This window comes from Acomys russatus, chromosome 18, assembly GCF_903995435.1.
Source record: "Acomys russatus chromosome 18, mAcoRus1.1, whole genome shotgun sequence".
NCBI classification, from domain to species: Eukaryota; Metazoa; Chordata; class Mammalia; order Rodentia; family Muridae; genus Acomys; species Acomys russatus.
In genome coordinates, this window is record NC_067154.1 from 53,289,354 (window position 1) to 53,301,208 (window position 11,855).

The following is an 11,855-nucleotide window of genomic DNA, read 5'->3' on the forward strand; positions in this document are numbered from 1 at the left end:
CTGGTAGGATTTTGTGGTACAACCCTTTGGTTCTGAGCTTTTGGGTTTGGAGACTTTCAATGACTCCTTCTATTTTACTAGGGTTATAGGTCTATTTACAGTATTTATCTGAACTTGACTTAAATTTGGTTAGTGATACCTATTGAGAATATTATCCATTTCCATTTTTTTTTTATTAAAAGTGATATTATTCCTGTGCACACAAGGGAATTTATGCCACTAGAGCAGAGGCTGTGGACGACTAGTATTTCCATTTGGGTGGGAGCACCCGCCTAGTCTTATAGTAACGAGCCAACTGATAAATTCTGCTCTCTATCAGAATCAGGATGAATTTAGCATCCGTGTCCTTTCTGTTCCTTTCAAGGTGCTTGCAGACAGCAACAGCTTTCCTAATCAAGTGGTACAGGTCCTCCGGGAGATCAGGGGCCAGGCCTTTGGTCTTAAGGATTCTCAGGATTTTATTACTAGTCACAAAACGGACCTGTGCCACACCACGTGAATCTCTCAGGATCACATCTATCTGGGAGGGGGGGTCAGGCCTTTCTTTGCTAGTTTGTAAATCTGTTCCTTCATGACATCAGATGTCAACTTTAGCCACGTTGGGATGCTACAGCGGTAGGGCAGCGCCGACTGGGACAGGCCCTTCCCGGGAGCGACCCTTGATGGCAGAGGTCTCTCCATTTCCTTTTGATTTTCCAATTTTGTAGACTATAGATTTTTGTTTTTCAGTATGACCTAACAATACCTTAGATTTTCTTGGTGTCTGTTCTTATGCACCTCTTTTCGTTTCTGATTTTGTTATCTTGGATATCATCTCATAATCTTCTTGATAGTTTGAATAAAAATTAGTTTATCATGTTAATTTCTCAAAGAAACAACTCGAATTTTCACTGATTCTTTGTATTGTTTTGTGTTTTGCTATTATGAAATTATGCATTTCCTATGTTTCTCTCTCTCTCTCTCTCTCTCTCTCTCTCTCTCTCTCTCTCTCTTTTAGTTAACCTTTTTGAGTTGGGACTTCTATTCTGTCACCTTCTGGAGGGCTGCATTTGTAGAGAGATAATGTTTAAATTTGATATTACCATGGGATATTTCATTTTCTCCATCTATGATAATTGAAAGTTTCATCAGTATAGCATTCTGGTCTATTATCTGTGGTTTCTTAGGGTTTGCAGCACATCTCTCTAGGCCCTCTGGCTTTTATTGCTCCTTAGAATGGGTTGGTGCCCTTTCCCTCCACTGGAAGCCCCACCAGACTAAAAAGATGGCCACTTTAGGTTCATTACCATCCCACCCCCACCCTGCTGCTAGAAGTCTCAGCAAGGATCACTCCATAGACTCCCTGGAGCCTCCTTTGTCCCAGAGACGCCCCCTCCCCACACACTGATTTCTGTTTTTTCTCTGTCCTCCTGGCCTCCTTCAATCCCTCCCCTGCTGTGTGTACATCTGATCCCCACCATGTTACCAGTTTACCCTCCCCATGCCCTCTTCCACCAGGTCGCTCCTTTGATCTACTTCAAACATCTATTTAGTTTCCTGTTCTAGGTGAGAGTAAAGCTGAGTCTTTTTTCAACCAAAAGTTTGTCTTGCCTACAAGAAGTGTAAGGATAAAGATGGAGCAGAGATTGAGAAACGACAAACCAATGACTGGCTCAACTTGAGACCCACCCCATGGGACAAATCTAACTTTTTTCACTATTAATGATACTCTGCTGTGCTTACAGATCAGAGCTTAGCATAGCTGTTTTCCTGAAAGGCTTCCTCCAGCAGCTAATGGAAGTAGATGCAGAGAACCACAAACAACAGACCAGGCTCGGGGGAGCTCTGTGGAAGAATGAGAGGAAAGATAAATGGAGCAGGAAGGGTCAAGGACACCTCAAGAAAAGAGCTAGGAAGTCGACTAACCTGGGCCCACAGAGGCACAAGGAGACTGAGCCAGCAACTTGGAGACAGAGCACAAGGAGACAGAGCATGCATCGACTGGACTTAGAAACCCTACACAGATGTAGCAGATATGCAAGGTGGTCAATATGTGGGTTCTCTGACAATGGGATTAAGTGCTGTCTCTGACTCTGTTGCCTGCCACTTTCCCCTAGGTAGGCTGCCTTGCCAGGCTGGCAACAATGGGAGAAGATACACTTAGTCCTGCTGAGACTTGAGGTGCCAGGGCAGGTTGATACCCCTTGGGAGCCTCCCCTTCTCTGAGAAGAAAGAATGGGGGCATGAGGTGGGACGGGCAGGAGAGGATAGAGGGTGCCAGGATCAGACTGTAAAATGATTAAGAAAATAAGTAAATAAATGAACCAAGAAGAAAAAACAAAAAGAATAAAGAATCTCTAATGAAAATCAGGTGTACTTCTCTCTAATAAGTCTGTCTTTATATGTTATTTTGTCTTGTTCCTCCTTGAAGCTTTTAATATTCTTTCTTTCTTCTGTATGCTTAGTATTTTGATTATTATGTGAAAAAGTCCTTTCTTTTCCGGTCCAATCTATTTGTTAGTTCTGTGTGCTTCTTTTACCTTTATATGATCTCATTCTTTAAGTTAGAAAAGTTTTCATCTAAAACTTTATGAGAAAATGTTTTCAAGGTCTTTGATCTGGGATTTTTCTCTTGCTCTATTCCTATTATTCGCAGGTTTGTTCAAATTCCTAAACTTTTCAAGTCTTGATTTCCATCAGTTTGTCTTTTCTTTATTGCTTCTATTTCCATTTTTGATCTTGAACAATTTTATTCCTTTCCTTAAGCCCCTTCCCTCAGCCCCAGCTTTAGCCTTTGTAAAGGGATTTATTCATTTCATTTTTAAGGAACTCTATTATCATCATATAGTTACTTTTAAGATCTTTTTGCTGTGCTTCAGCTCTATCAGAATATTCAGGGCCTGCTGTGGTAGAATAGCTGGATTCTAGTAGAGACACATTTCCCTGGCTGTTATGGATTGTGTTCCTATGCTGGCCTTTAGACATTTAGGTTTGGGATGGTTTTTTTCTACCTGGTTGCTAATTTCTGGGTGTGTCTCTGTTGGGTGAATTTTTTTGTTCCTTGCTATATGTTGTCTGTTTTAGTGCCCTGCTCAGCTGGTGTGATCACAGGAATGCTTGCTGATATGGAGTTTTGAATGAAGCAACAATTGGTTGGAGGGAGGATGTCAGGAGAATATGGTCCCTGGGATCTTTGGGACCGTGGGCAGGAGTGGAAGGGTGGCTGCAGCTGGTGTTCTATTGCAGTAATGTAGAATATTCAGAAGGATTGCATCTGGGGGAACAGAAAGCGTCATTAAGCTCGTGGATAGCACAGCTGATTTTCTGGAAAGCATAGCCTGTGATTCGCTCATTATTTTTTATAGTTGCTCTTTCTAAATACATTTGGCCAAATCACCAAAGTATTGAATGAAAAGAGTACTTGGTGTTTGTATAGTGATATTATCAGCAACTAAGGGAAACTGAGGAGTATCAATGTGGTTGAAAACCAATTTTATTTTATAATATACAAGTTTCAATTTCATCCATATTCATTCATATTCAAATTTTCATGAATAAATTAATGATGATATAACTATGTGTGTCAAAAATGCTTTCTATAATACACATTTGTACATATATAAAATACATATTCAACCATTTTTCTAAACTTATATGCAGATACATATACTCATTTTTGCATTGTAGGGTTTTGTTTAATAGATATTTGCCTCTTATACTGTCACTCAGCCTTTTGATTTGTTCTTAATTTTGGTGCAACACCCACAAGTATGTATCAAGCTTTAATCAATACAAACTAGTGATCATTTGTAATATATTCACTTTGAATGATTTGTTGAACAAAATCTTTAAAAGTTTATAAAACATTAAATATATTAACTTTTGTAGGATGTCATCAGTGAATATTTCATGAAGGACTGTGAAGTTTTTATTGAGAGACTAAAAATTCAGGCCTAGTTAGTAAGATAAAGGTAACTTAAAGCATATTTTTAACTTTCTACCTAAAGTCTCATTCCATTTAATGCTGCTATGAGAAAATATTTGAAGTCAACTACTGTCTAATGAAAGAAGTATATTTTTCTCACATTTATGGTGACAAGAACATCTGATTAGCATAGCACTGGATCCTGGATTTTTATGGGGCACACTAGCTATAAAACAGAGAGCCAGGCATATGCAGAAGAGAACATCTTTTGGGTGCCTTGAATGTATTATAAGCCACTGTCATGAGTACCAGTGCAGTCTCAGGAGGCTAGACTGACTCCTAAAAGGCAGTGTTAGTCTATTCACAAGAATAGAATCTCATAATGCAATTATCCTGCAGGTTCCAACATCTTAACAACACTGCAGTAATGACCAAGCTTTCCGTAGAAAAACCAGTGGATATAAAGCTTACCATTACCAACTACTCTGACAATAATATGTTATTGTCATAATCTACACACATGTTACTGTAAATGATAAATAACATTTACATTTCATATTTTTGAAAATCTGCAGAAAGCATTAAATTACATAAGAATAGTCTTATATAAATATGTATTAAACTATTAAAAGGGTATCATTTCATGCATCTGATGGCTCAACTGCTCCAATTGTTTTTCATAAAGCCAGATTGCTTCAGCTTTATGTCACGGTGATTCAGGCCATTTCAGACACTCCTTGAACTCTGTCTGCTTTAACACCATATTTCTTTTAAACATGGCAAGGCTATGTCACTGTGTATGTCTTTGAAGCCTTGCACAGATGTGGTATATTTATAAACCTCAACCAGTTAGAAAGATTTCAATAGAATATCAAAAAATAACCTTATGATCTAGAATCCTTGGAAAACAAAGCAAAACAACAACCCAGCTCAAAGATATTTTTCAATACCATCATCTCTGGCAAAAAAAAAAAAAAAAAAAAAAAAAAAAAAGTAGAAGCAACTTACAACTATAGCTGAGTTAGAAACAAAGTTGGACATTTCTCTTAGGAAAACATGTTGAACCATGCACTGTACTATACTCCTTGCTTTGGTAAATATGTGAACTAAAGTTTATTATCATGGGAGTATTTGCATGGTGTTCAGTGAAAACTTTCATATGCAGTAGTCTAGGTCTTTTTTTTTTTCATATGCTATTTGTCTGAGGAATATTTCAAATACCTTAAAATTTAACATGGGAGATAAAGAATTTGAGACCTATAGTTTTATACTTATGTTGGTTAGATGTAAGTTGTGCTGGATAGTGTCCTCGGTATAGCAAAGAACAGAAATCAATTTCTCTTACATGTCAGATCTACAAGTATTAGAAAGTGCAAGGCTAAATTAGAAAAAAGAAAAGCTACTAATCCAAGGCCAACTAAATTCACTGAATGTAGGAAGAAGTGTGACCATAGGTGAAATATTATTCTAAATATTTGTAATATCATATGAAAGTAAAAATATATTTTAAAGCATTTTTGTTAAAGAAAATTGTCAGTTTACTTATATGAAATATGAAATTTTCCTTATATGAAAACAGCCAAATTATAAATGATAATATGAAATCTATCAAAAAAGATTGGAGGGATGAATATACCATTTCATATGATACACTAAATAAAGCAGGGACTAACTACCATATATTACCCTTTGACTTTAAGACTCATGCCACCATTCAAAGATGTTTATCATCTTGTGTATGCTAGACAAACACCCCAAATTTGTAGTCTCAATCTTGAGGCAGTGTATCTTGAGGATGAGTGGAGGCACTATGAATGTTGTGAAAGAAGAAAAACTGCATACTATGATAATCAGTCTCTCCTTGAAACACAGTTTCCATTACCTGACACAGTACAAGAGGAATTAGTTTTAAGAAATTTTTTCTTATGAGCTATATGGGACACTTGGTCACCACTGATTGAAGTCTCTATCAATATCATTGCCTGGAAGACCATGGTAACAGAACTGTCATTACTGAGAGTAATGGGTATTTGAGAGCATGTTTGTTGCTCAGTTGACTAGATCTGCTAAGTGTCAAGAAAACGTTAATTTAGCAAGGCCTTAAGGATTTCAACAATGTTTAGTACACTCACAGAGCCTTATTAAATACTGAGATTCATTTTCTTTTTCTTTTTTTTTCTTTTTATTTTTCTAAAAAAGAGTCTGCCAGATCTTTACTCATATGTGGAATGTATTTTCAAGAATATTAAAGCAAATAAAAGACTCTATCAATGTCATTCAAAGGCAAAGGTAGTAAAATTTATGTTCATCAAGAGTTTCTAGGGAAAATATTATAGAAAGCCAAATGTTGTGCTAGTATCTTGGCAGTCTTCAAGACCACACTAAGAATTCAACAAAGAAGAGCAAGAAGTAAATAACAGTACACCTTGTTGGAAACAAAAAAGAGGAGTATGCTAGGTAGAACAAGATACGTAGCCAGATACTTAGACAGTTGGTGCAGTGATAGCACAGAGCTTTCCAGAAGTATTGGGCTAACTTGACTGACAGCCATGAAAGTAAGATAGTAACATGCCACTCACATTTGCCTAAGATCTAGTTCTAACAGTGCAAGCTCACTCCGTAGCGTCCATCAGTATGGGAAGAGTATGTCAACCCCACAGTAGCACCTCAGGATCAGGTCTGGAAGCAGTTCATAGAAAATGACTGCAAATCCTAAAGAGAGATATTGTTGTGTTTCCCATTCAAATCACTGTACCCTAGAAAATCCTATAGGAGCAGCAAGTACAGGTACTGAGATCTTTCCATGCTATGATGGTCTTTTTAAACTTTTTTTTTTTTTTTTTTTTTTTTTTTTTTTTTTTTTTTTTGGTATTCCCCTGGTCTTAAACTCTATGCTCAAATGGAACTTGCTTGGAGAATTTTCCTGTACTCTACATAGAGTTTGCAGTAAGAGTTATACAGTGCTAAACCTAGAGTGTCCTAAAGACTTGCAAAGCATGTGAAAAAACTATAAACACAACTATTGAAAATTAAAATTGTCAAAAATGTAAAATAGAGAATGTACTCTGTGCAGTAGAAAAAAAATCACTCCTAGAAGTCTCTGGTTGTTAATTGGTAAAGGGACTGAATCAGATAAATATTGTGCACATCTCTCTTCAGGGAAGCTTCATCCTGGAACAGGTGGAAGCTGTTGCAGAATCCATTATGCAACACTGTCTTAATATTTTACTTAACATTATATTTAGCCGCATGTATAAATGTGAAATATAATTCTAAAAAGCATGAAAATTCAGACCCTCTTTTCCTCATTTAGGGCTTCTTTCAGTAGCCATATTGTTGAGGAATCCAAAGGGATACTCTCGGTAATTTCTGAGTGGCAATACTGAGTAAGTAGAATAGAAGCATTATTTTATAAATATAATCAAGGATAGGACTGATACATTTCCATAGAATGTTAAATCTTTCAGTGTGCTTTTGACAATATTAGCTATAAATACTGCATTCCTAATAGGGAGTCCTTTTCTTAAATGTTCTTAAAGTGTGATATGAATATTGTACATGATTATCATGCATCTGTTTCTGAAATGAAGACTGAGTATGTTTGATCAAATATATACATTTATTACATTAAGCCACCAAATCACTTAAAAAACAAGAGAAAAATAGATTGGTCTAAAAGAATCTGCTAGAAATGAGCACCTATCTTCAAAATAAAAACATTGAAAGAAAGCTGCCTTTTAGCCACTAAAGAATAGTCCTTGGTAGCCACAGTAAGATGGCAACCTGCAGAAAGCCTGTAAGTTTTCTTGCATAAAGCCAGGACTAAACTTTTTCCTAGCTTATACGAAAAGATGAAAATGTCTCTGAATACATTGCCCACTCCCATTTAATTGTGTCTCTGAAAATTTTGCAAGAGCTAGATCACAGATCACTGTGGAATTCTTTTGTTACCTTAGCCAAATCAAATGCAATCTTACATATGTAATGAAGAAATACAAAAAAATCAAGTTGTAATATTTCAGATATTAATCATTATCTTACAAGAAGAATCTGAGAATAAATGAAAGACTAGAGGATATTTTAATCTCAAGTTTAAAGATTCAGTGTCTGTGTTCAGGGAATAAGTCCTTCGATAGAAGATAAGTCATTTGCTAAGATAATTAACTATTTCACATTTATACTGTACAGCAATAATATTAAAACACAGATTTACAAGACTATTTGCTACTATGTCCATTTAGCAAAAAATAATAGCACCTTTTCAGACCTGGAGTTTATGCTAGCCCAAGTCATGGTTCTTAGAAAAATTTTCAATAACAAGAGTGAGTTATATTATATGGAATTGGTCTTGTATCTCATCGGTATATGGCTATCCTTATATCAACTATGCCACTTTTACATGAAAGACTTATGTTGCTAACTTGGTTGTCATAGTAACATGTAGAGTTCAAGCACCTGGCAGTTTTTGCTCTCAGATATCTGCGTAACACTCTCTTGCAATAGAAACATTTCTGATTATATCAAGAAGTTTCCATGTGGAAGTCTTATGCTTTTTCATTAGATCTGCACACTTGTGTTTCATTTATTATGTTATTGTAATTTCAACAATAATTTGTTCCCATTATGATTGATGAAATTCCTATTTTAAAGTTTATTTTATTCTTATATCTGTGTATACCTGTATACATGTAGGTGCCTATGAGTGATGCCTACAGAAGGTAGAAAAAGATATTGCATTTTATGGAGCCAAATGCATAAGCAGCTGTGAGACACTCCCTATGGGTGCTGGAAACTGAACTCAGATCTTTTGCAATGGCAGTAAGCACTTTTAATATCAAGTGATCCCTCCAGGTCCTAAAGTAGATTTTCTTTTATACCGAAAATACTAAACCTATGTTGCTGATAAAACTCATAATTGATATGATTTTCTGTTTATAAAATTATACTTCATTCAAATTATAAAAATATTATTGCTTTTTATTTCTTATTGTTTATGCTTCATTATATAATTGAACTACAGGCAACTAAGGAATTCTGTGAGTGTGAGAAACAATACACAGAGATGAGTCTTCTTTTTGGATATCCATTTTTTCCTATATTTATTTATTTATTTATATTCACTTTACATCCCTATTGCAGTCCCTTCCCTCCTCTCTTCTCCCCTTCCCCTTCACCTCTGAAAAGGGGAGCCCTGCCTTCACCAACCCACCCCAACTCTTCAAGTCACATCAGTACTAAACACATCCTCTTCTGAGTCCCAACAGGACAGCCCAGCTAGAGGCACATGATCAAAAAGTAGGTAACAGAGTCTATATCAGAGACAGTCAATGCTTTAACTGGTAGCGGATCTTCACAAAGACCAAACTATCCATTAGCTACATATGTGTAGAAGACCTAGGTCCAGCCAACACCTGCTGTATGGTTGGTGGTTTGGTCTCTGTGAGCCCACATTGTCATCAATTAGTTGACTTCTTGTCTTCTTGTGGAGTTCATGTCCCCTAAGTGGTCAGCCATGAAATCAACTTTATGTGTACAAGAATCACTAAATGAAGAGATCAGTTTAGGTGTGTGTGTGTCGAGGGTATAAGAATAATAATGAAAAGAGGCCATTTTTGAGGAAGAAATGAGGTGGTGTATGGGGAAGATTGCAGCGAGAAAAGGGAAGAGAACAAAGTTATGTGATTAAATGTTAAATTTATGTAAAAATTAACTTTTATTTTTAAATATTTGATTTTATTTTTATCTTTGTTAGTTGAATAAATGAAAGGTAGTACATATTCAAGCTTCAGTTTCTAGTACAAATTTTAAGAGAATCTGTATTCTGTAAAGGTTAAGAAATCTGTTTTGAGCAGGGCGTGGTGGTACAGGCTTTTAATTCCAGCACTCTGTAGGCAGAGGCAGGAGGATCTCTGTAAATCCAAGACCAGCCTGATTTACAAAACTAGTCAAGGACAGCCAAGACTATACAGAGAAACTGTGTATCAAAAAGCCAAAAACAAACAAACAAACAAACAAACAAAAACTTTTTTTGGTATTGAAGAATATAAATACATAATAAACCAAAATTAGCTATATTAGCAACTAATTTTAATAAGGAAAATGCACAAGTTGAAGCCTACAAATGTAAAAGGTATTCTAAGAGCCATGTACCAAAATATTAAACCACAAGTATATTTTTTCTTGTTAAGAAAAATGTAATTCAGTAATGAAACCCCAAAGCCAGAAATAGTAATAAAATTTCTACGCTTTTGGAATGGAAGTAAAGTAGTTTTTTGGGTTTGTTTGTTTCTTTCTTTCCTTCTTTCTTTTGTTTTCAAAAATCTTCATTTCAAGATGATAAAAAAATGAGTGTAGAAAAAGTGAAAAATGATTTGCAAGTGACATTTGATGTCTGAAGTATTTGTATTCTATGTTGTGGCTTAGAAGCAGGATTTCCCACAAAAGTCCATGTGTTCAGTGCATTCTCAGACTATGTTCTTTGGAAAGTAGAAAGCCTTCCTGAGGAAGGGCCTGATGAGTTTTTGAGTCACTTAGCATGTATCCTTAATGTCCTTCATTTGTTTCTGGTGCAAGCAGAACAGATCCTTCCTCATATCCTCAGTATTCTACATTTTCTACCAGAGGCTCCAAACAGCAAGGATAGTCAGTCATATGAGATCTCCAAACCATGAGATAAATAAACTTTTTCTCTTTAAAAAGTGTTTTTCTTCGTGTAACTGTTAATATTCAAGAATGCTTACTAACACATTCAATACATCTACAAGTAATTAATAGCAAATATAAAACAGAAATTAAAATTTGAGGACCCTCTAGTGAATCCTACACCTGTGTTGTCAGATAACATTGAATACTGTAAAAATGGTCCACATAACAAATGGATTTGATTTTACTAAATAAAATTATATACCTTTCTTAATTACAGGGAGACATTTATACAGAAAAATTGCTATAGAAAGAAAATGCTCAGATATAAAATTACAATGGCATAGAGTAATCTAGAAGTAGTCTATGTTCAGTTTATAACTAAGAAAAAATTAATTTAAGCAGTGGTGGTATAAAATTCCATGAGAAAGCATGCTATTTTCAGTTATCTCAAATATGATCTTTGTTTTGAAGGCAAAATTCTAAAAAAATATTTTTTCTAAGGAGGTAAGGACACAAAAGACACACAAAATTCATAAAATTACTTTAAGATCTGGTTTGAGATTTGAAAATATAAAGTACTTTATATAAAGTACTATTTATGTAAAAGAAAAGTGTTTTCTATAGGTGGCCTAATAAACAAAGTAAAATGCAAAGCAGTAAGTGAGCAGCAGCAATGCAGATGCACTATCCAATCACAAACACTCAAACATTATTATAGTTACATATCTCAGTGTGATAAAACATGATCTCATAGGAGGAATATTTTTTGAGTTGGTAAATATTAATGCTATGTTAATGAGGCCTATTTTAGTCACATACCAAATCTATTTTCAAACAAATCAAATCAAAGTCCTTTTAAAAATAACTTAGATATAAATATAAAAATATCTTTTTTAAATCTTTACATATTAAGAAGATACTTTACTCTATTTTATCCATAATCTTTACAACAGGCAATATTACATACATTTACTAAAAGCAACTCTAAACATAATATATTAAGTAAATAAGGAACCTGTTGATTTCTAGAGTTTCATTAAATATTCTTGTTAATATGAGAAGCTGTTTTGGAGAATGTCTCCATCTGTTGGGAGTTCATCATGCAGGCTATGAGATTATCACTTGTGTATATAATTGACTCAATTATTCATAACTTCACACAAAGTTTAAACATACTACAAAAATAACTACTTCTTCATTCTAATTTACATATTCTTTTATATGCATGCCAAGTTCTACAACAGAATTTCTTCTTTATAATTGTCTATTACTACTACTACTACTATTTTAAAAAGTATAAAGTTAA

At 34.9% G+C, this 11,855-nt stretch overlaps 1 pseudogene; it reads right to left on the reverse strand.

Moving 5' to 3' along the window:
* Window positions 1-211: 211 nt before the first annotated feature.
* On the reverse strand, window positions 212-681 carry LOC127202334 (40S ribosomal protein S13-like; annotated as a pseudogene).
* Between the last annotated feature and the right edge of the window lie 11,174 nt (window positions 682-11,855).